General features: G+C 37.2%; 1 protein-coding gene across 1 annotated transcript in view; it reads right to left on the bottom strand.

The window, feature by feature from the left end:
* Positions 1-25,087, bottom strand: part of SLC41A2 (solute carrier family 41 member 2) — a 148,987-nt gene that overhangs the window by 14,727 nt on the left and 109,173 nt on the right. The window lies entirely within an intron of this gene.

Genomic DNA, 25,087 nt, shown 5'->3' with positions numbered 1-25,087 from the left:
CTGGGCGACAGAGTGAGACTCCAACTCAAAAAAATAATAATAATAATAATTTAATTAAAAAATAAAAAGCAACTATGTTCTAAAAAAGAAGAACACAGGCTCAGTATTAGTGGTTGTAATACATGAAATGAAACAAGACACAACTAGCAAAAATAATAAAGAGCAGAATCAGAACCCATAAGATTTAAGACACCAGAAAAATCCAGCATAGAATATAAGGTAAGTCTGTAATATGTTTTTAAAGAAATAAAAGAAGGAAGAAATGAGCAAATAAGTTATAAGAGCAACTAGAATTTCTAGAAATAAAATTTTCAACCACTGAAATAAAAAACTCGATAGGCTAAATTAATAGCATAGTAGACACTGTTGAAAATGTAATTAATGAACTGAAAGATGAATCTAGAAGAATTCATGAAAAGTAGCACAACGTGTTGGGAAATATGAAAACAGATGTCATAAGCATGGAGGATAGCATAAATAATTCCCAAATACATCTATTTGGTGATCCAAAAGGAGAGAAAACAGGAGACATAAAGCATTTAAAGAGAAAACAACCATCTTATTGGGGGACCTTAATCCATTTCTCTGAGGAATTAATAGGTCAAGTGGATAAAACCTGAAAAAACATATATGATTTGAAATATACAATTAACAAGCTTGATCTAATGGATATATAAAGAATACTATAACTAACATTTGGAAAATATACCTTGTTTTCAAACACAGAGATAATATTTGCAAACACTATTCCCTTACTGGACCTTAAGAATGTTGTCAATAAAATCTCAAAGGATTAATATCATAAATCCCATATTCTCTAATTGCAGTGCAGATAAAAATCAATAACAGATATAAACTCCATATGTTTGGACATTTTAAAGTATACTTCTAAATAAATCATGAGTCATAAAGAAATAAACCATACTGCAAACTATAAAATACTTAGAACTGATCAATAATTAAATCTGATGTATCAAAATTGTAGAATGCTGGCAATGCTACACTTAAATGCTTATGCTAGAAAAGAAGACTAAAGCTGGGCTTGGTGGCTCAGCCTGTAATCCCGCGCTTGGGAGGCTGAGGTGAGTGGATTGCCTGAGCCAAAGGGTTCGAGACCCACCTGGGTAACTTGGCGAGACCTCATCTCTACAATAAATCAAAAAAAAAAAAAAAGAGCTGGGCGTGGTAGCGCATGCCTGTACTTCCAGCTACTTGGAAGGCGAAGGCGGAAGGAGCACCGGAGCCCAGCAAGTCAAGACTGCGGTGGCTGGGAGCGTGTCACTGTACTCCAGTCTGGGCGACAGGGTGAGACTCCAACTCAAAAAAAAAAAAAAAAAAAGACTGAAAATAAATTAACTATTATTCACAACTAGAAGTTAGAAAAACAACAATTATAAATCCAAAGTAGAATGAAAATATAATAAAAGCAAGTACAAACATTAATAGAAAATAACATGATAGTGAAGATAAAGTCAAACCTGGTCCTCCAAAAAGACAAGACTGACCAAAGAAAGAAAGAAAGAGAGAAAGAAAGAAAAAGAAAGAAAGAAAAGGTTGGACAATCTTAAGATAAAAAAGGGAAGATACAAAAAAAAAACTATGAAAAATGGGAACTGTGCCAGATACTGACTATATACACTCAGTCAATAGTCTATGGTCTTCACCATTTTACAAGTTGAGAAAAGCCTAAGGACTATACCTCTTAAACTCCCTTACCAACAGGGCTCCAGATACTGTTTCTGTTTAGGTTCTACCATGTTGTACCCAAGCAAGACTTTGGCATCGTAAATGAAGTAGAAACCTTCTTCATCACTCCTGTAAGAGTACAATACTGTGGAGCCCAGAGAAGGCATGAGTTTTTGCAAGGGCTAACCAGGTTCCATGTTCCTCAGTCAACGGGGAACAGCTGTGATGCAGCAATTTCATTAAGTTTCCTAATTTCTCCGTAATAACAGGCATCTGGACCAAATCTTTTTTTTTTTTTTTTTTTTGAGTTGGAGTCTCATCTGTCGCCCAGACTGGAGTGCAGTGGCCGCTTCCGGCCACCGCAGCCTCGCCTGCTGGGCTCCTGCGATCCTTCCACCTCAGCCTTCCGAGTAGCCGGAATTACAGGCATGCGCTACCACGCCCAGCTGATTTTTTGATTTATTGTAGAGATGAGGTCTCGCTGCCCAGGCGGGTCTCAGGCAATCCACTCACCTCAGCCTCCCAAAGGCGCGGGATTACAGGTTGAGCCACCGAGCCCGGCTTGGACCAAATCTTAAAGTGGCGGCCCTTCCCTCCATGCTGGCTTTCCCAGTCCCATCCTACCAAAGTCTAATAATGCTTTCAAACATCTTCCTCCAATCTCATAAACACACCTCTATGAGACTAGTATGAGAATCATTAAAACAAAACCTAAGCTGGTCACAGTGGCTCACGCCTAATAACCCCAGCACTTTGGAAAGCTGTGGTGGGAGGATCACTTGAGTCTAGGAGTTTGAAGTTGCAGTGAGCTATGATTGCACCACTGAACTTCAGCCTGGGTGATAAACAAGACTGTCTCTATTAAAACAAAAATGTAAACCTTAAAACAGTTTATATATACATCATCCCTGTGAATAGTGCGTAGCAGATAGATTAACAAGAAGCAAGGTCATTTGTCACATTTTACACTTTAAATATTTATATACTTGGTCCTTGTTCAAATTATGCACATAGGCCTTTCTTGCAGGGAGTTGCTATTTCACTCTCAACCTTTTGTTTAGTTCCAGTGTGGAAAAACAAAAAATCATGAGAGTAATAGCAATCTTCTGTATTAATAATTTACGTAAGAACTTCCAATGAACAACATGTATAGTTTTTGGAATTCTTAACTTTTCCCCTATGGTGTTTGTTCCAACTATATTTATTGAGATGTAATTTTTATGTCTGTTGAATCTAATAATAAAAAAAATAATGTCTCTGTATTTTGTTATATTTCACACACAAATCGAGAGAGCTGGTTTCCTTTATAATCCTATGTATTTTATTGCATACAGTTAAAAGCCTAATTTTGAGAAGAATTTCATAATATAAAAAAAAAAAATCCCAAGGAGTCTATGATACAAAAATGGTTAAGACCATCTGTCCAAAACAAACACACTGTGCTCTAGGAGACCTATACAATAATATTCATAGCCTTGGTTTTTTAAAAGCAAAAAACTAGAAACTGCCTAAAAGAAGAATGGATAAATAAATTATGAAAATTTCATACAACAGAATAATATGTAACAGTAAGACAGTTAAATGGCAGTTAGTAAAATATAGTAAATGAATAGCAGTTATACATATGAATGAATCTCAAATGCAATGCTGAGCAAAAGAAGAAGTCACATGAGCATACATTCAGCATGGTTCCATTTCTTAAACTTTCAAAAACACGTCGAAATAGAACATATCATTATGGTATCCAAATATATGCAGCAAAATCATAAGGAACGACATAGACATCAGGATCAAGTTTCTTCTGGGGAGGAGAAAGGGGGACACAGGTGGCTTCCACAGATATAGGCACTAGGGCACTGGTAGGGTTGTATTTCTCGAGCTGAACTGGTGCTTGCTCTCGTATTGTTCTTTATAGCTTGTACATGCCATTTTTATCAATCTATCTATTTGACACACAATTAAAAATTTTAAAAAAGACTAATTCCTGGCTGGGTGTTCATTAACTCTTGCCTAGTTAAGCCTGCCCTGCCCTCATGACCATGTCACTCTGACAGAATAGTGGAAAGAGCCAGGGACAGCCTGTGTCACTTGATATTAGGAAATGGCAACCTAAAAATGAAGAAAATACTCAAACTAAATAAGTTGTTTCTCGGTTTCTAACAAAAATAAGGAAAAAGGCTGGGCATGGTGGCTTATGACTGTGATCCCAGCACTTTGGAAGGCCGAAGCAGGAGGAATGCTTGAACCCAAGAGTTCGAGACCAGCTTGGACAACATAGCAAGACCTTGTCTTTATAAAAAATAAAAATAAATCAAACAAAAATTAATTTAAAAAATAATAAGGAAAAAGAAAAAAGACAAGAATAAAGCATATCTAAACAGCTATAAGAAAGGAACATTTATTGATTTTCTACTATGTACCAAGTAAAATTATCTTAATGCCCTTAATATTAATAAAATCTAGAGAAAGGCACAATCAGCAGAGGCCAGGCCCTGAACAACTTAAGTGCTTACTCCTTACCCTCGTCCCATCACCCAAGATGCCCCTGATTTTAACATGCTGTTTACAAGGAGAAGGCCTTTTTGCCCAGCAAAATACTTCACTGGAAAAACTCAGACTTCTTCATTTCAAAGTGTTGATTGAGTTACTTTCCAATGTACCATTCAAATTTGGAAAATAGTTAAAAAAATTTTTTTTGGAATAGCATGCACATCAAAATATTTGTGGTGGTAGTCTTAGATTGTGGTGATTATGGCCAATTTTGACAATAATGAATATATTTTGTTTTATAAGAAACAAAACCCAATAAACTTAAAAAAAAAAATACCCCATGAAACAATGACCTAAACTTCTCCCTTATCTGAGCTGAGTATAGAGACCTATTTCTTCACTTAAGTAGGATACATATGATCTCAGAAAATAGATCCAGAAAGACAATTTTGAAACTGTAGGGATTGAATAATAGATAGCTCTAGAAAATGGAACTACCTGAGAAACATTTTAATTGCAGGCAGAATGAAAATAGTCAGAAGTACAGCTCTGAACTTTTTTGACATAAGAAAGAGTAAAATAGAACAGGACAAAAAAATAAAAAGCCTGACAAGAAGACAACTCATTTCATTGGGAGGAGATAAAAGAATGGGGGCAAAGAAGTCACTGAGGAATCTGAAACCTAGAAAATGGATCTTGTCTTGATATGGAAGGGCCTAAAGTCATTGGTCAGAGTCAGAATATAGAGAAAAGCAGAGAATAGAGTTTGATGCACAAAAGGAAAAAAATGCTTAATTAATCCAATTAACATCTTGGAAAAAGCAGCTCTGAGAAGTGACAAGTGTGAAAGCTCAGACATAATCAACTTGGACTTCCAGAAGGTTTAAGATACAGTATCACATAAGGATTTGTGGATATAATTACTACTGCTGTTGAAATGCCAGAACTCTATGTTTAGAGTAGAGAATACAAGGATATTGATTTGGCAGACATTACAGTGGCAAGAACAACTACATTAGATTTGGTTATTCAGTATAGCTATACTTGTAAGCATATAAATATACATATAAGTGAACTGGGACATTCGCAAGGAAGAGAGTTTGCAATTTTTTTAAAAAGTAAGTTTTTTTAAAACAAAAATCTAGAAGAACATGTTAAGGTTCAAAAGAAAACAGTTGCTTAAGAATAAACTTACAAATCAGTGGAACAGAAGACAGTCTAGAAATAGACATATCTATATATACACATATATTAAATTGATTTTTGACAAAGATGCTAAAGTAATTCAAAGGAGAAAAGGATAGTCTTCCTAATAAATGCTCACACCATATACAACAATTAACTCAAAATGGTTAGAGATCTAAATAAAAGCTAAAACTAGAAAATCTCTCCAAGAAAATATAAGAGAAAACCCTCACAACATAAGGAAATCTTTAGCTAAGATTTCTTAGGACACAAAAAGCACTAATAATTTTTAAAAACTGATAAGCTAAACTTTACTAAAATTTAAACTTCTGCTCTTAAAACACATGATCAAGAAATGGAAAGGCAAAATCTAGAGATCTAATGTTTAACATGAGGAACAAAGTTAATAAAATTGTATTGTAACAGGGATTTTTAACTGCTCGTCACACACAAAAAATTATGTGAAATAATAGTTATGCTAATCTGCTTCTCTAGTCACTTTACTATCTGTATGCATTCTATAACAACATGTTGGAACCCTCAAAAATACACAGTAAAATCTATTTATAAAAATTGACAATGAAAAAGCAATTAACAGACTGGGAGAAAACATTCCAATAGATATGTCTGACGAAAAGTAGTGTCCAGGATATATAAAGAACTCTTACAACTCAACAATAAGTCAATTCCATTTTTTTTTACTGGGCATATAGGAAAACAGAACAAAAGGAAACATATGAACAGCCAATAAACCCATAAAATGATAGTCAGTATCATTAGTCATCAGGTAAGTGCAAATTATGACTACTATGACACCATCTTTACAGCCACCAGAATGGCTAATAGTAGTACAAGGTGATGGTAAGGATGTGAAGCAACTGGAACTCCTATACTAGTTGGAACGCAGGATGGTATACTCACTTTTTGGTAGTTTCTGATAGAGTTTAACATGCATTTTCCATAAGACCCAGAAATCTACTCTTAGGTATTTACCCAGGAGAAATGAAAATCTGCACAAAGACCTGTGCATGAATGTTCATAGCAGCTTTATGTATTTTCGCCCCAAACGGGAAACAAACCAAATGTTCATTAGCAGGTGAATGGGTAAACCAATTGTGATTTATTCATAACATGGGAGTACTACTCAGCAATAAAAAAGAAGCAAATTACTAATACATGTGACAATATGGATAGGTTTCAAAAATATTATGTTGAGTAAAAGGAGACAAGCATACATACTTAGATTCATTTCTATGAAATTCCAGAAAAGAGAAATACAGTGTATAGTGAAATAGAACAGACCAGTGGTTGCCTGGAGCCAGGGAAGGAGGGGAACTGACTGCAAAGGAGCATGAGGGAATCTTGTGGAAGTGAAGGTAATGTTCTGCGTGTTGATTACAGTAGTTGTCATATGAGTGGATACAAGTGACAAAACTCATCAAGCTCTATACTCTACAGTTGCTTAAGAATAGACTTATAAATCAGTGGAACAGAAGACAGTCTAGAAATAGACATATCTATATATTCATATATATGAAATTGATTGACAAAGATGCTAAAGTAATTCAAAGGAGAAAAGGATAGTCTTCCAATAAATGCTCACGTCACACATAACAATTAACTCAAAATGGTCAGAGACCTGAATAAAAGCTAAAACTAGAAAATCTCTCAAAGAAAATATAAGAGAAAACCCTCATAACCGAAGGAAATATTTAGCTATGAATTCTTAGGACCACAAAAAGAGTATATATTGTATTAGTACATTTATAGTAAGTACAGAAATAGGTGCATTTTACTGTATATAAATTATACCTTAATGTTAATCTTTTTAACTGTCTTGTGGATTGCAGATTTCTTCTTCGTCTATCGAGTAGCTGTGTGCAGGTTTCCCAGAAACAGCCTACAGCCAGGGGACACCACGTCAGCCTGCAGGTCAAATCTGGCAACTGAATGGCCTATGAGCTAAGAATGGCTTTAGATTTTTTTTAACATTAAAAGAATCCAAGAAAGTATATTAATTTGTGGCACATGAACATTATAACTCAATGTCCATAAATAGAGTTTTGTCAGGAGACAGCCGTGCTCACTTAGTTATATATTGTCTACGGTTATGTCTGCACTATTACGGCAGAGTGGAGTACTTGTGACAGAGACTGTGTGACCTGCAAGGCCTAAAATGTGGACTATCTGGGCCTTTAAAGAAAATGTTTGCTGACTCCTCCCCTAGCGTATGGGAATTCTTCCTGTCACCCTCCATTAACAAATGATGAAATCAACCAGGTTGTTCTAAACCTTTTTACTTATCTTGCGATTGGGGGAGATAGAACATAGGCTTTGGAGTAATATACGTTCAAATATTATTTACCACTTAACTACTTACAGTCCTTCTGTGGTATCTGCGGGAGACTGGTTTCAGGATTTCTTGCAGATACCAAAATCCACAGATATTAAAATTTGCAAATACTCAAGTCTTTGATATAAAATGGTGCAGTTTTGCAGATTACCTAAGCACATCTTCCTGTGTAGTTTAATCCTCTTTAGATTACTTATACTACCTAATATAATGCCAATACATCACTTCATTCAATGTAGCAAAAGGCAAATTCAAGTTTTGCTTTCTGGAACTTTTTGGGATTCATTTTCCAAATATTTTGGGTCCATGGTTAGTTGAATACACATATGTGGAACCCATGAATATGGAGGGCTGACTATATATTACTTTGGGCAAGTTTTTTAAGCTTCTAGTTTCTCAGATTTATCACCTGGAAAGTAGGGAAGATGATACATATCTCACAATTGCTGAGGGAACTAATAAAATAATGGAAATAAAACACAGATATTCTGACAACTGAAAAACACTTAACAAATGTATATATTCTCTTTCTAAATAAGGTATTTAAGAACAATGGCTTGCCAGATGGGGGATTGCCCACCAGTCAGTTTTCACATTAGAGGGCACAAGTTAATGTTCCCTAAACTGTCTCAGTTGCTAGCCTAGCAGAAGTTAGTTATCAAACTTCATTTACTTTTTTTTCCTAATTTGCCTGTTTTGGTACTTACTATAAATGTACTCATATAATGTATACTCTTTTGTGCCTGGCTTATTTGGATTAACTTTGTATTTGTGAGTTTCACAATATAGTTGTGAATATATTATTGCATGGAATTGTAGATCATTCATTATCCCTGCTACATAGTACTTCATTGTAAAACTTAATTTTTTTCAATAATACCTTGAAAGTTTAGCATTCTATTTAAGTGGCTAAGATGTTAAACTATCTACAGTGTTGTAATATCTAAGGACAGTCAGGCAACAAATAGTGATATTTCTGTCAACAAAAGACCACACACACAACTATGATTATAATACTATACTTTTACTTTACCTTTTCTATGGTTAGATATGTTTAGGTAGAAAAATACTTCACATTGTGTTGCAATTGCCTACAGTATTCAGTACTGTAGTCACATGCTGTACAGGCCTGTAGCTTGGGAGCAATTGGCTACACCTTGTAGTCTAGATGGTTGCATGTTATACCATCTAGGCTTATGTTAATACACTCCATAATGTTTGCATGATGATAAAATCGCCTAACAACACATTTTTCAATGTACTCTCGTCATTAAGTGACCCATGACTTTAGTCATTTATGGAATATTTTATTTGTATTTGTTGAGCATGCCATTCTACTTCTTAAAAATATCTTCAATTGTTTTGTGTGTATGTTTCATCTCTCCAGTCGATCTGTTATCTCTTTTACATGAAGAACCTTGTCAAGCTGTTCGCCCAATTACTCAAAGTACACTCAATATATCTTGAATCCAATTTAACAAATGTTTATTTAGAACTATCGTAGAAAATACTGTGGTAAGATTTCTGGAGCATTCAAATAATAAGAAATAGTTATTGCTTTAAATGAAATATCAGAATCTAAGTGTAGAAACATAACTGCAATGTCTCAAACAATCCAAGAATAATACAAAACTGAGTATTCACTTTACAAATATTTACTGTGCCAGGTAGGGAGCTGTGCTGAAGCTAGGATGATGAATAAAAACATTATCCCTGGATAGGCCTGAACTGGCCACATCCTCTGGAAAAATGGAAGAGACGTTAGCAGAGCTGAAAAGTAACACTCCTTAGAGAATCTAAACTGATCTTCTTCAGAATATGTTCAGAAGCAGATGATCTGAGCAATATTTTCAGAACAAGAAGATGATTACACAAAGGAGACAGAGTCCACCCAAGAGCTTCAGATCTACATTTCTCTCTTTATTACACTCTCCTTTGCATTCCTGTCTTACTGATTATATCTCTTGTGCAAACCCTGGTTCTTTCTATGTAGGAATTATGTTTTTTAATGCCAATGCAGGAACGAGGCTAATTGTTCTGTAGAGCTATTAAGCCAATCCAGGGACATTATTCCCCAATACCCTTGATGGACTATGTCTCACTATAGGCCTTTCTTGGGGCGGGGGGGACACAAACAAACCGATGGAACAGATTCCTAAAAATATCAATCCCATCAACAGGAGTTGGACAATTCAAAATTGTCAGTGAAAATTTGCCCCTAACTTTGGCTAAGATAGTGAATAACACAGTCCAAGCCCTGGAGGCACAATTTTATTTCTTCAAACTAAATAGTTATATTTAGTAGATAATAGAGATAACAGAAAGGCTTTGGGGTCACCTCTTGCTATTCCTGAACTAACAGTAAACAGATAAAATGAAACACTCTATATCAAGGCTTAAAGATTTAAAAAAGGCAGTTGAGCTAACTTGGGAATCACTGAGACTTGTTTACTTGATCAGGCTTCAAAATCTCATGTCTTGGTAATAAGGTGCCTTCTAGTCCCTTATTAAAATACTTCGAATTATTTGTGTCTCCCAGTCATTTAATGTTTATTGTCCAGAGTCTCAAATATTTTTGCACAGCTACTGTCCTGGCAGATATTTTGGCAAATGATTCAAAGACAAAACAATACAAAATTATGCTGATTGGCACTTAAACTGAAAATCAGTTATCTACATATGAAACCTCTCTTCAAGGAGAATCAGCAACAGAGACGAAGGTCTGGATAATTCTTAATGACTTCTCCTGTAGCATTAACTGAGTAAAGAGCAAAGGTGGAATTGGACTTTTTAACATTCCCATACTTCTTGGAGAAGATTGATTGTTCTTTAGTCATGATAACAAGTAGCCACCAGAACTGGGTTTTAAATTCATTCAATCAATAAACTTGCCTCACCCAACATGCTTTAGAAGCTAGCCAATCAATGACAGTTCTTGTTTCTGAAGTAACCAATTAGGAATGAATCCATTCCAATAAACATACTCCAGAGGGCCAAACAGCAACAGTCATCCCAAGCAGTCAACGTCTACACATGACATCACCCATGCATGCATTTGAACACCTGCCAGTTCTTGAAGTCATGCCTCCCTAAAGTCCTACAGATCAATAGTTTGTTCTGTCTGTGCCTGATCCCAGTATGGCTCCCTTGAGGAATGCTAAGTAAAAATTCAACTTCGTCTTTTTCTTTCAGATATTGAGTAATGGTCTCATCATCCTTTGATACCCTTTAAACTTTCCTTTTCATAAATACAAACATCTTTGGAAGTTTTTGCTTTAAAACACATTTCCCTAAAGACCACAAAAATGATAAATTAGATTACTTTTGTTATACTGAACTAATACAAAATTTAGCTTTAAAATGAAAAAGTGGTATGGTGCTAATATTTAATTTTAAAAATAGCTAAACATTTTAAGTCGTAGAATCATTCAGGTCAGTATTTTGAGAGTGAACATTGTGGGGTCACAATCAACCAAGATTTGATTCTGACAAATTTCCTGAGTAATGATTTGTATGCTTTTCAATTCAGCGCCTTCACATAGCTATGCTATAAGATGATGTGGAAATTCCTCTAAGTCACATCTGCAGTCTCAGCAGGCCTCAGAGCACAGGTCCACAGCTTAAGTGGAACACGTGAGCAAAGAGGGCTCAGCTTCTCTGGGTCTACCTTCACCTTCATCAGGCCTCGCTGCCCGGGAACCTGGCATGCCGCGCCTCCAATGAGGCGGGCAGCCACTTCATCCTCTGAGCGTTACCGGTCTGGAGCCCAAGCACACCTATCTCTTCAGATAGGCTGGAAGGAACGGGAAGAGCTAATCACAAATATGAATTTAGAAGAGTGTATCAATTTTAAGACCCACAACCTAAGCTAGAATGTCATAATCACACTACTGTATCACAAAAATGCAATCTCAAGGCTTTCACAAAGGAATCTCAAAAATTCGCCTGCTTCAACTTCCTGTCTTAAGGTAACCATATAAATCAACTCCTAAATTAGCTGCTTTTACAACTAGAAAAAAAATTCCAGGACGTGTAGGTCCTCCCCTCACATCTCCTTTGTCATTCCCTCCACACTTCTCCTTCAACCCAAGTTAACAGACAGAAACCAATTAAGAGACAGGCAGTCACACAGAAAGAATACAGAGATCTCACTTTCCAGTTAGAATTTCATAGATTTAAATCCTGAGGAGCAAGAAGAGAATGTGAACGAGATCAGGCAGCCTCTTAAAAGCCCCTGGTTGCACAGCTTTGTCCTTTGAGATGCCACCTGGGTACAGGATTAGCATCATAATTAAAAAGACAGAGCCATGACATTTAAGAAGGGCCTACTATTTGCCAAGTATTTCAATATTGTAACTACTGTGCAAAGAAGAAGCATTATCCTCATTTTCCACGAAAAAACACTAAGACACCAAGGAATTAAGTAACTTGCCCAAGGCCAAGCTAATTGACTTGCTCAGATACTGAGTGATTATAGTGGGATTCCTATTATGGTCATGTTGTCACCATGTGGCTCCGTCCTTCCTTATCTAGAGGAATGGAGTGAGGTCTCAGAATCATGGCAGACTCTGAGTGCTTGGTCCAGAGGTTCTGATGGCCCCACTGTCATCCTAAGAGACTCCCTGTATCAGTAACTCACAATGACTGCTGCTGTTGTTATTAAAATAATAAGACTAATGATGACAATCCTAGCACTTCACATGCATTATTTCATCCATCTAACAAGCCACAAGGTCAGTCTATTCTTAGCCTCTTTTTACAGGTGAGAGAATACTGTCCCTGAGAGGTGACTTTGCCTAAGCTGACACAGGTGGTGAACGAGGGAAGCCAGAGCCCAGGCCCTGTAAACTATCTCACACTGCATCCAAGGAGTGCATCAGACCTCTCAAGACTGTTGAGGATGGAAAAGAAGTTGAAAATCACCATTCTGAAGAATAAGCAGACTCTTTATAGTTTGTTCTTCAAGTTCCTTGATGATTTTGCTACAATCTGTAATTCTTAATCTTATTTTCTATCACTCCTTTTTATAAGTCTGACACTCCAGGAAAATTGCTTGCTGTTTTCCATAAACACCCTGAGCTTTTCTTATTTACCTAACACTACTCCTTTTTTCTGAAATGGCATTTCCTCTGGATTCTACAAAGCGAAATTCTATCCTTTACAAGACTTCCCACACAGAAAAAGCCTCTCCCACTATTGAACTCCTCCTCCTCTCAGAACACTCTTGAGATATTCCTGTCCTGACTGGACCTCAGTAGGCCTCGATTCCGGATAGATTCTGCGGGAATATGACCCTTCTGAGGCCAAACGCCAGGCTGGAAGGAACGGGAAGAGCTAATGAAACCGAAGAGAAGAGATAGATGGCTGACGACCTTGAGAAGTTGCTATCTTAACACTACAGTCAGCATGAAGAGCAAAACAAAGTGTCAAACTTATTCTTGTAAAACACTGGGGTGAGGAGTGGATACTCTGGAGCCAGGATCCATCTTGCTGTCTAGACTTGGACAAGCCACTTAACTGTATGGCAAATGACTCATCTGTTAAATAGGAAATAATAATAGTACTTACTTTACTGGTTATTGTGGGGACTCAATCATGTATGTAAAGTGCCTAGAACAGTGGATGGCTCATAATAAATGCTGCATAAAATATTTTCTATTATTATTTTGGAAACTCTTGTATAGATAGAAAAGTGGCTCAGATCCCTAACCCACAGGAAGGAGACTGTCGGAGGTGGAAAACTGAGAAGGAATAACTGAGGTGAGCAGATGAAGTGGCTTGTGTTTAAGAGGACAAGGACTATTTTCGTCTGAAAAGTCACATATCAAGAGGAGCTATAGCTGAACAATATAAAATAATAAGTCAAATTATGGCAGAAGTAAGTAAATACATACTTTGTTGGCAAAATATAGAGACAGTAAAACCACAGAGTCCACCCGGGAATCAGAAGGGGGTTGTTTTAGATAAAAAGAATTAAAAAACAGATAACTTCTAACTTAAAAATAGACAAATCCAAAAAGCTACTCAGACTTGGAATACAATTTTTCAGAAAAACAATGTTTTATATAGCCCAATTTCTCTGGCAACCCAATAAAAGTCAATGTAACTTCATATCATTATAGTAGTAATTATAGACTATTTTAATCTTAATAGACTATTTTAGTTACCAGATGATTTTGTTTTTTGTTTTGTTTTGTCTTGTTTTTGAGTTGGAGTCTCACTCTGTCGCCCAGACTGGAGTGCAGTGGCCGCTCCCGGCCACCGCAGCCTCGACCTGCTGGGCTCTGACGATCCTTCCGCTCAGCCTTCCAAGTAGCTGGAACTACAGGCGCGCACTACCACATCTGGATAATTTTTATTTATTGTAGAGATGAGGTCTCGCCAGGCGGGTCTTGAACCCATGGGCTCAGGCAATTCACTCACCTTGGCCTCCCAAAGGTGCAGGATTACAGGCTGAGCCACCGAGCCTGGCTTACCAGATTATTTTAATACTAACATATATATTACTAATTATGTATAACAGCGCTTTTGTAACAAATCACCTTTACTTTAAGAATGGCAACTCACAAAACCATACATCATGAATGCAGGACGGGGTCTGAGTAACAGCATGGGTCACTGTACTTCCTGGTTTGCCCAGGTGAGTCATGGTCTATGCTTATCCCCCCCTAATTATCAACATCTCCCCCTTTCACTCTCAAAAGTGTCTTGAATTGAATAAAAATTATACCTTGTTACCTTAGTGATAGCATCTTTACCCTTATGTTACAGGTGAGAAAACTAAGTCACAGAGCAGTGTTGTGACTTAGTTAAAGTCACAATCAAGAAGGGACTGTAATTCAATCCCAGAAATACTTAAAATTATCCAGGACTCTTCCTGGACTGCAAAGACTCAGCAGTAGCAAGATAATGGTGATGACAGTCATGGTCAGGGTTTGGGGCAGCAGTAGAACACATGAGATACAAAGTCTAGGTGAGTAAGGCTCTCCCCATCCCAGAGAGACTTCATGGGGTCAGGAGCTGAGGGCTGAGGGATTTAGGGGGGCCTTGCTTGTGTATCCTAAGCCTGGCCTATTTCCCTTTTCATCGTACCTACTTGTGGCTTCTTGCCCCTGACTTCCACAGGTATGGAAAAGATTAAGGGAGACATAAGAAATTGAGTTTGGGAATGTTCAATATGAGATGTTTTTCCAACATTCAATTGAAGATACAGGAGTCCAGAATGGAGATTCCAGTCTGAAGCCAGCAATGAAAGGGTGGCATTTGAAGCTTAGGGCACTCATCAGAAGAAGATAATTCTGCAGTAGCAAAAGAAAAGGGCCACAAGGAAGGTGAGTAGTGAGGAGCCGAGAAGAGCCTCAGGGCATTGAATAACCAACTCTAATGAGGAGGGACAGAAGGCAATAAATAGGATAAACTGTAGTTGCCAGCATCACTGGAAACTTACCATGTTCCGGGAACTCTACCAAGCAATTTCTATGCATTACCTTAGTCCTCATTACTATACTCTGATGTGGGGGGGGGGGAAGTACAGCTCAGAAGTTAGGAAATTTGACTACGTTCACAAGGTAAGTAGCAGAGCAGAAATTCCAATACAAGCATGACTCTGAAGAGCTCTGGGATCTTTCTACAGTGTTCTGCTTACGGGGGCTTATCTCACCTCTTCTTTCCTTTGTCCTTTGTATGTGATGTGAGGGATACAGTCTGGTTTATATTGTTCTTTTGTAGAATAGATTTATTTTTATATCTTCATGGTTAAAATAATGACATTAAGTCATGTAACTGCGACTTCAGGACTACAATACTGAGAGTATGTAGAGCACACAGACTGTATTTCTGCCCAAGCACTCTACTGACTAGATGAGAAATGGAAGATGTTTGCTCTTAATTTGCACTATTGGTATTGGAGGCATGTTCATATTACAAATGTGTATTTCAACAACCACAAACTTTTATTACTTATGAAACAGGCTGGGCTTGGTGGCTCAGCCTGTAATCTCAGCACTTTGGGAGGCTGAGGCGAGTGGACTGCCTGAGCCCGTGGGTTCAAGACCAGCACGGGCAACTTGGTGAGACCTCGTCTCTACAATAAATAAAAAATTAGCCAGGTGTGGTAGTATGCACCTGTAGTTCCGGCTACTTGGAAGGCTGAGGCGGAAGGATCGCTGGAACCCAGCAGGTTGATGCTGGGGTGGCCATGAATGTGCCACTGCACTCAAGCCTGGGCAACAGAGTGAGACTCCAACTCAAAAACAAAAAAGAAAAAAAGAGAAAGAAACACTTGGACCAGGCGTGGTAGTTCACATCTATAATCCCAGCACTTTGGGAGGCCAAGGCAGAAGAACTGCTTGAGCCCAAGTGTTGGAGACAAGCCTGGGCAATATAGCAAGACCCTGTCTCTACAAAAAATAAAAAAAAACTAGTCAGGCGTGGTGACACATGCCTGTAATCTCAGCTGCTTAAGGATGCTGAGGCATAAGGATAGCCTGAGCTTAGGAGTTTGAGGCTGTGCCACTGCACTCCAGCCCAAGTGACAGAGTGAGACCATGTCTCAAAAACAAATAAACAAACAGAAACAATTATTAGGACATTCATTAGTTAATATCCTGACTATAATTGTATTATGACGGGTATACATTTGCTTGTTTAAATTGGGCTTTGCTGAGAACATTTTTTTCTTGGAGAGTATATGATTCTGTTGGGAAATATAAGATGATGCAATTTGCATGCAAGTATAAAATGCAAAAACAAATATTACTTAGTCAGAAGTAGTAATAACAAAAACTAGGGAAACCTCTGTTTTTAAAATTATATTAATAAGTATTACTGTTTTGCTAAGGGGAGTTTTACATTTGTTTATATTAAATTGAGTTTCTCAATAGCTAAAACATATATCATAATTCCTCCTCCAAAAAATAATCTATTAAAAAACTTTCAAGGCCAGGCTCAGTGTAATCCCAGCACTTTGGGAAGCCGAGGCGAGTGGATTGCCTGAGCCTGTGGGTTTGAGACCAGCCTGGGCAACTTGGCGGGATCTCATCTCTACTAATAAAAAATGAGTGGGGCATGGTAGAGCGTACCTGTAGTTCCGGCTTCTCGGAAGGCTGAGGCTGAAGGATTGCCTGAGCCCAGCAGGTCAACGATGGGGTGGCCATGAGTGTGCGTGCAACTGCTCTTCAGCCTGGGCGACAGAGTGAGACTCCAACTCAGAAAAACCCAAACAAACAAAAAAAACTTTCAGCCAGATATGGTGGCTCATGCCTGTAGTCCCAGCATTTTGGGAGGCAGAGGTAAGAGGATTGCCTGAGCCCAGGGGTTCAAGACCAGCCTGGGAAAATTGGTAAGATCACATCTCTACAATTAAATTAGCCAGGCGTGGTGGTGTATGCTTTTAGTTCTAGCTACTTAGAAGGCTAAGGTGAAGGATAGTCTGAGACCAGCAGGTCGTGGTTGCAGTAGCCGTGAGTGTGCCAGCCACTGGACTCTAGCCTGGGCGACAGAGTGAGACTCTGACTCAAACAAAACAAAACAAAAAACAAAGCATTTTCAAAGAATGAAAGTCGGGTACAGGCATAAAGTTTAAGTGACTCTAAAGTTACAGAGGAAGAAGATGCTATTGTTAAAAGAAATTAAATCTTAGGCTCTTCTCCAGCTGTTTCATGCATTTAAGTCTAATCTCCTACAACTAAGAGATCCTTAAGGCACGGAGAAGTCTTCTATTTCTTTTTCACAATGATCAGCAAAGCACTTGGCACACTATATGTACTGTGTACTTCATTGATAAAGACCTGATATTTGAAATGCTCAACTTTGGTATTGAGAGTTTGTTATTGTTCTATCCTCGAAAGGAAACATTTTGTCTCTCCCGTGAGAAAACACACATACAGCCAGGGGCAAAGGTTTTCTATAACCAAACTTTCACGGGGAATTTCTCATGGAATTTGGTACTGCTAGAATTTTAGTAGAGTTCTTAATAACCCAATTTTCTGTAGGAAACAATCAGTGCCTAAAATAGGGAATTAAAAATTCCATTTAGAAATGGTTTTAATTCATTGTTTGCTAATTATATTACAAATGGAATCCAATAGGCTAGGACTATTGAATTCAAAGGCTACAAAAGTCTCATTTTTCTTCTCTCACTGAGGTATTTTTATAGCAGAAAAATTATTAATATACTCCGTTTGTACCTATAATCATATTAAAAAGTTATAATAGTAAAACAAAATAGATTTTTGTTTTTAACCAAATGAGTGAAATAATACAGTAGTGGATTACAAAATAATGAGACTTGAATGGAAACGGACTTATTCACATTTGAGATCCTCATCTAATAATTATAGTCTTTTCCTGCCTTCTCTTTCAGTTTATCTAGGGGCAATCTTTTTGCTTCTTGTAAGATATATCATCTAACAAAATGATGTTTATGTTTTTTCAAAGACAGAGGATGCATTTTTAGGTTTTCTAACACAAAGGGGAACTAACAGAATCCTTAAATTAAATAGGGAAATGAACCAAGATGTACTGCTGTCCCTTCTTCCCTCAAGAGATTGTCAGCATGCTTACCTGACTAATAGTTTTCATTGCACCTTCTCAGGTTTATTATGCTGTCACAGTACTAGTCTTTTTTAAAAAGTGATATTTTATTTATTATTTCTTAAAAAAATTTATTTTAAAGATGTGGGTACGATTCAGGGTTAGGTATACAAATGGTCATTGTACAGGTAAAATTTGGGCCTCGCTTTGGTCCCCACTTCACCTGGTTTGAGATCAGGTACCCTTATTGATGAAGTGTGCCCCCTGCCTCCCCTGGCAGTATACAGTACTAGTCTTTAAAGAAGACTCTAAGAAGTAAGGTAAACAAAGAGACAGAAAACCCTGAAGACAATAGTAAGATTCTCCTCTTTACAGCTTAAAAGAAAGGCCAGCAATGTCTGTCACAACTCGGAATTCCATCTTATACTTCTGATTTCATAAATCAGCAGGCTTTGAGCAGTCAATATAGCATCTGAAAAGGTAAAGATGTGACAGGCTAGAGGACTCACTGCTTAGAGAGAAAGAACTCAAGAAACAACCTAAGAAAGTTTGTAGAAGAAAGTACACTCTGGTTCTATGAAATAAAAATTGTGGGTTCAATGAGTTAGTTTGACATAGATGAAAAATGATGTTCTAAAAACAAAAACTGTGCCCGTGTTCACCACAGCTACTAGTCTCATAAATGTTGACTTACGGTATAAATTGTATAATGGGTAAAACAGGTGGTTAGCTCGATACCAACCCATCCTTACAGTCGAAGAAAAGTTCAAAATGCAGTGTGCCTTGTGGTGTATCCATATGAATGTCTTTCAGCATGTTACTCTGGCCTTGATGTGTTCTAGCTACTCTGATTGCTCTTGAGGATTGGGCAAGAGCATCTTCTTGATGTAACAGAGTGTAATTCATCACATCTTCCGACTGTGGTTTGGTGGCCTTAATGTCACATGACAAAACCATAGTTGATAGGTGACTTCCAGGTGCAAGACACATAATAAGTACCCCCAAACAATGTCATTTGTGACATATAGAAAGATTTTTAAATTAAAAAATAGTTTCAAACAATGAAGTTAGCATAGGCCAAGGGCAAAGTAAGAAACTAACTCAACCATTCCAAATCCCAAACAATTTCAAATTCGGCTGACTTACTTTTCACTTAAAGTTGCAAACACCTAATCAGATACAAGATCAAAATTAAACAGCTGATATACTCTGAAAAAACTCCTGTGCTAACACAGGAGCACACTTGGCACACTTAAAATTTAAAACCTTAACTTTAAAAACTCCTTATTAAGGAAAAATTCAAACATATATAAAAGTAGACACAATAGTATAAATTAACCCCACCTATTCTCATGTACCATCAATCAACTTCATCTATCAACAACTCATGACCAATTTTGCCCTACCTTTCCATTTCCCTAGATTTCAAGTCATCTCAACTCTAAACATTTCAGTAAAATTTTATCATTTTAAGTGGTTCTTTTTTGAATTTGTGGGTTTTGTATTCTGTTTTTCATTGTCTTTTATTTTGAATAACTGTGTCAGTGAAAAGAGAGAAAATTGGTGTTTATTGAAAGTAAGGAGAAGAAAATGTAGAGTTTTTTTTGTTTTGTTTTTTAATTCTGTGATTTCTGGTATGTAAATACAGCTATAATATTTTCTCCTCATTCCACTGAAGAGATGGAGCTGGCAAGATATAGTTATTCAGTTAAACAAGCATTGATTGAGCACTAGGACAAGGCAGGGAGCTGAGGATTAAAAAAAAATGAGTAAAACAAAGACTCTTTCTCTATGGGTGAGAGAAACACACAAGCAGGTTATGTCGATATAATATGGAAAATGCTAGGATAATGGTATTCACAGGGTACTTTAGGAAATACATAATAAGGCTACTCAGAATCAAATTAAATATTCAAGAAAGGCTTCCAGGAAGAGATCATATCTGAAAATGATTGTTATTATGTTATTATAATAAGTGCAATATCAAGTTTCCTTCAGATTTCCTTCATTTAGTTGGTTGGGGAATTCGCTGGGAGGCTCGTCAATGAATATTAGTCTGGGAAGAGAGTAAAACACCAAGAACTCAAAAAACAACTATAATATCATGTCCTGTGGGAGAAACCAAAGAGAAAAGGGCATGGTCTCAACTCTCAGGAGGTGGGAATCAAATGAGCAGAAATTAAGCATACACTAGAAAACCTTACTGTATAATATTTATATCAAAATATAGAGTTTATGGATGAGAAGAGTGGTGTGGACTATAATATTTGAGTAAGAGCTGGGACCAAGGTTTTGAACAGAAATTTAACCCAGATCAAAAAAGGAAGCCAATCAAGGAAACAACATTAAAAAGGTGAGCCTTAAGGGGTCAAGAATTGTTTATCTTTCAAATTTCTTTATTCTATTCATCTTTGGATTTATTAAAGCAGGCTAGGAAAAGTCACATCTTTTATCTAAATTTCAATGCATGTGCTTATGTGTATGTCTGTGTATTTTGCGACAGTGAAAGAAGATTTTATCAAAGAATGTGCAACTTGATCCTAGGCTACTCCATTGGAATAATGCACAAAGTCAGGCTGCAGATGCAAAGATCTACTCTGGCAGATATCTGATTCTTGGGGAAAAACATTAAAACAGTAAATAAAACCCATAAAACTAAAAGTTATAAGAAAATTCAGTCAACACCATAAGACAAAGAAAAATCTTTTTCAGTTGTCACTCAGAGGCTAATGGTGTACCATTTATAATTCTATGTTTAGCAACAGATAATACTTACATAGCATCTACTATGTAGCAAATGTTATATAAATAAGTTATTTAATCCTCAAAACAACCAATATAGTAGAGCTACTATTCCTCCCATTTTACAGAGGGGGTAACTGAGACACAGAGAGACTAATACACTCTTTCCTCAACACCAGTTTTTCGACTTTCACTAGAAGAATTTAGGTCAGTGCCATTGCCACGGTCTGACCCATGGCTCCTTGAGCCACAGTCACCATGTTTCCTAGCCTTGGCCCCCTCCCCTACCTTGGGGAGGTGAATCTCCTCTCTCCCTCTTTCTTTCTAATTTACTTCCTAAATACACTATATTTTCCACTCCAACGTCTGTGTAATTCTTCGCATCTTTCACGTGGTCCTTTCACATACTCCCAGTGGGCCCGACCTAACGTTTGGAGGCCCCACTGGGATATATTTTAACCTAACAGTATTGGAAGAGACATCTGGAAAAGACTGTGACCCCCAGTCTTCCAGAAATTTCACTGATGTGACAGATCTCTGTATTTTTCCTGTCTTCTATGCTTTGTCATGTACACTGTGTGTGTGTTGGAAAGCATCTAGGGTATAGATGCTTCCTGTGCACAGGCTGTATTCGCATAAGGTCAGCAGTTTATAAACAACCAAGATGTTCTAGGGCCTGCACTGCAGCACTGCCTTGGAGGGCTCAAGCTGCTGTCAGGCGCTGCAGTCAGCGAAGGTGTGCCTCCACCCCTGCCAGGTGAAAGCAGACTGTGCCTCGTGTTCTTTAAAAAGAAAAGGAAAGGAGGAGGAACTTGGACCAGAGGCTTTAAAAAGGCTTGTGGGTACACTGCGACCACAGATTGAAATCTTAAGTGAAATAATGCATGATACTATGTCGGCACAGAATCATAAACATAAATGTCAAATAATCCATGAGGTTAAGAGGTAGAGACGCAAATAGGAGCATGAGCAAGAAATAGCATGTTTATCAGCAGATGAAACGTTAGTCTCTGAATATTCCTCATGGGATTGAAGAATCCACCTTTTTCATAATACTTACGCACAGAACAGCATAAATCATAACAAATGACCACATTATGTACAGCAATGAAATAGCTAGTAGTAAAAAAGTATTTGTCATAACTTTTGCCCCTGCCGAACAGTAGAAAAATATTATTCCCCAGGTATAGTTGCTTTTTCGTTTAAACTACAAAAGCTCCCAAACAGAACTATACCTAGCATTTGTATTTTTTATAATCATTTGTTCCTGTAGTAGTCTTTTCTCCAGACTATGAGTCCTTGAGTACAGGTCTGAACTTATTCCTCTTGGGAATTAAAAGTCATTCCTACATCTAGTAGAATGAAGGTTTATTGAATGAATACATGATTTGATAGATGACTTTTAATAAAATCTAAGACACCAAAAAGCATTCTAGGAAAGTTAAAAATCTCAACCAACTTGTAAAGGTTTTTGCTATTTTCAGGCTAGATTCTATTAATAATTTTCTTCACCTGCCATTTAAGGCCTTTTCCACACCAGTCCTAATTAGCCTTCTTAAACTTATTTACTCTCTTCTTTTAGTTAGATACTGTTTATGAATTATTTTCTCTGGCACAAGCTATGTGCTTTCTCCTCTGGGTTTTTTTGTTTTGTTTTGTTTTGTTTTTTTGAGTTGGAGTCTCACTCTGTCGCCCAGACTGGAGTGCAGTGGCCGCTCCCGGCCACCGCAGCCTCGACCTGCTGGGCTCCGGCGATCCTTCCACCTCAGCCTTCCGAGTAGCCAGAATTACAGGCATGCGCTACCACGCCCAGCTGATTTTTGATTTATTGTAGAGATGAGGTCTCGCTGCCCAGGCGGGTCTCGAACCCGCGGGCTCAGGCAATCCACTCACCTCAGCCTCCCAAAGGTGCGGGATTACAGGCTGAGCCACTGAGCCTGGCTCTCCTCTGAGTTTTAACTTGGTAATCTTTAAAAGTTTTGGATTATGCTTTTTAAGGTTTACTCAGTATAAAATATTTGAGTATACTCATTTAACATTATGCTAATGTACTGACCTAAGCAAACATAAACATAGAAGAAAACAGACATTTTAAACGAATGTAGTTTTAACCTTTCTTCCCATCCACAATGCATTGCTCTGTGTGTACTCCACTCTAAAAATCACTGATTTACATCAAAAGAACAAAACTCAAACGGTTTTGTGAGGTTTAAGCAAACCAATCTATGTAAAGTACTTGGAGCAAGGCTGGGCACAGAGGAAACACTATAAACGCCATCTAATTTTACTACCATCATTCTCATCAGTACAGACCCTTCTGAATGAAATAATGTCCCTATACCCACCCTCCAGGCTCATCCCTATATGCCAAACTCCTTAAAAGCCAAATTCAAATGCCATCTCTTCAAGACATTATTTGCGTCAATCTTTTACAGGATTAGGATTTCTCACCGTAGAAAGTATCAAATCTACAGAGTTTAGCAAGAAGCCATGCCTAAGAAGCCAAAAATAAGCTGGAACAGTTGGGAAAAATTAAGGATGGGCTTATGGAAAATAATGCAAATGTAAAAATATGTGATTATTAACCACAAGAAAAATAAAATACAAAAAAGCAAATAAAGCCATAGTGAGTTATCTGACTATAAAAAACAATGTTTACATAGGCCTAATAATATAAATACTGATCACTAATTTTTAAAATTGTGATATAATTATATGGGAAAGCTGGGCATTATAGCATCCCACAAATTCTCAATTTTATTAGCAAAATTCTAAAGAAGATTAATCATAAACTAGAAGTTTAGATATGTTACTTTAAAACATATAAATATATACCAGAAGAAACAGTTAAAATATTTCAAAGTGATTATTGTCTCTGAGAAGTGCGACTGGAGAGGTAGAATCCTTTAGTACTATTTACTTTTAAACATTTTGCACATTATATATGTTATATACATATTGCATTGATATTATTATATTATACATAGTATATTGATCACACCACACATTTTGAAAGTAAAAGCAATTTTCTTAAATTTTAAAAATTAAAATTCTACATAAAGATGGCAAGTTGAAGATATGCATTCAACTCTATTCTCTCTCAAAACCACAGTAACACAACAAAAAAAATATTTAGAAATGCATGTAAATGTCCTGGTGAGAAAAAAAGATAAAGAAAAGATAAGAAATTTAATGCAAGAATTCCAGAAACCAGATTCCAGAAAGAAGGAAAATGGATGGAGAGAAAGTCGTAAAAAAAATAAAAAAAAAATAGCTGGGCTTGGTGGCTCAGTCTGTAATCCCGTGCCTTTGGGAGGCTGAGGTGAGTGGATTGCCTGAGCCCGCGGGTTCGAGACCCGCCTGGGCAACTTGGTAAGACCTCATCTCCACAATAAATAAAAAAATTAGCTGGGCATGGTAGCCACGCATGGTAGTGCGTGCCTGTAGTTCCAGCTACTCGGAAGGCTGAGGCGGAAGGATCGCCGGAGCCCAGCAGGTCGAGGCTGTGGTGGCCGGGAGCAGCCACTGCACTCCAGTCTGGGTGACAGAGTGAGACTCCAACTCAAAAAAAAAAAAAAAATTTCCCTGCAACAGAAGAATATGAACTTTGGATTGAAAAGTTCAAACGGACAAAATATACCCATAATGGGTGATATCAACATGAAATTGAAGAGCAATAAATAAAAAGAGAAGGTTTTAAAAGCCTCTAGAGAGAGAAAAAAATGTTAGGTCTAATGGGATCAGGAGTGAGAATTTGCCTGACTATTCTCTATAGTAATATAATACTTTCAAAATTTCTAAAAGAAAAAGAATTCTATATCTAATCAACCTATCAAGAGAGTGGAATAAATTATTTTATAACACACAAAGGCTCAAAAATATACTACCAATGCCTCTTTCTCAGGAATCTACTGAAAAATGTGTTCATACAAAACAAGAGAACCGAAAAAGGAAGACAAGAAATCTGGGAAACAGGAAACCCAAAGGTTCTCTATACCAGATAATATTAAAAGTAGTCCTGAGCTTACTGAGTTTAAGATCAAATCAACATGAAGGCATTCAGTTGATTTTTGAAATGATAAAACATGTCATTCGTTT

Source organism: Carlito syrichta, unplaced genomic scaffold, assembly GCF_000164805.1.
Source record: "Carlito syrichta isolate Samal-C Ts95f unplaced genomic scaffold, Tarsius_syrichta-2.0.1 Scaffold306749, whole genome shotgun sequence".
Classification (NCBI taxonomy): Eukaryota; Metazoa; Chordata; class Mammalia; order Primates; family Tarsiidae; genus Carlito; species Carlito syrichta.
Note: the sequence above shows the minus strand (reverse complement) of the source record. Positions and strands in the feature narration are given on the sequence as shown.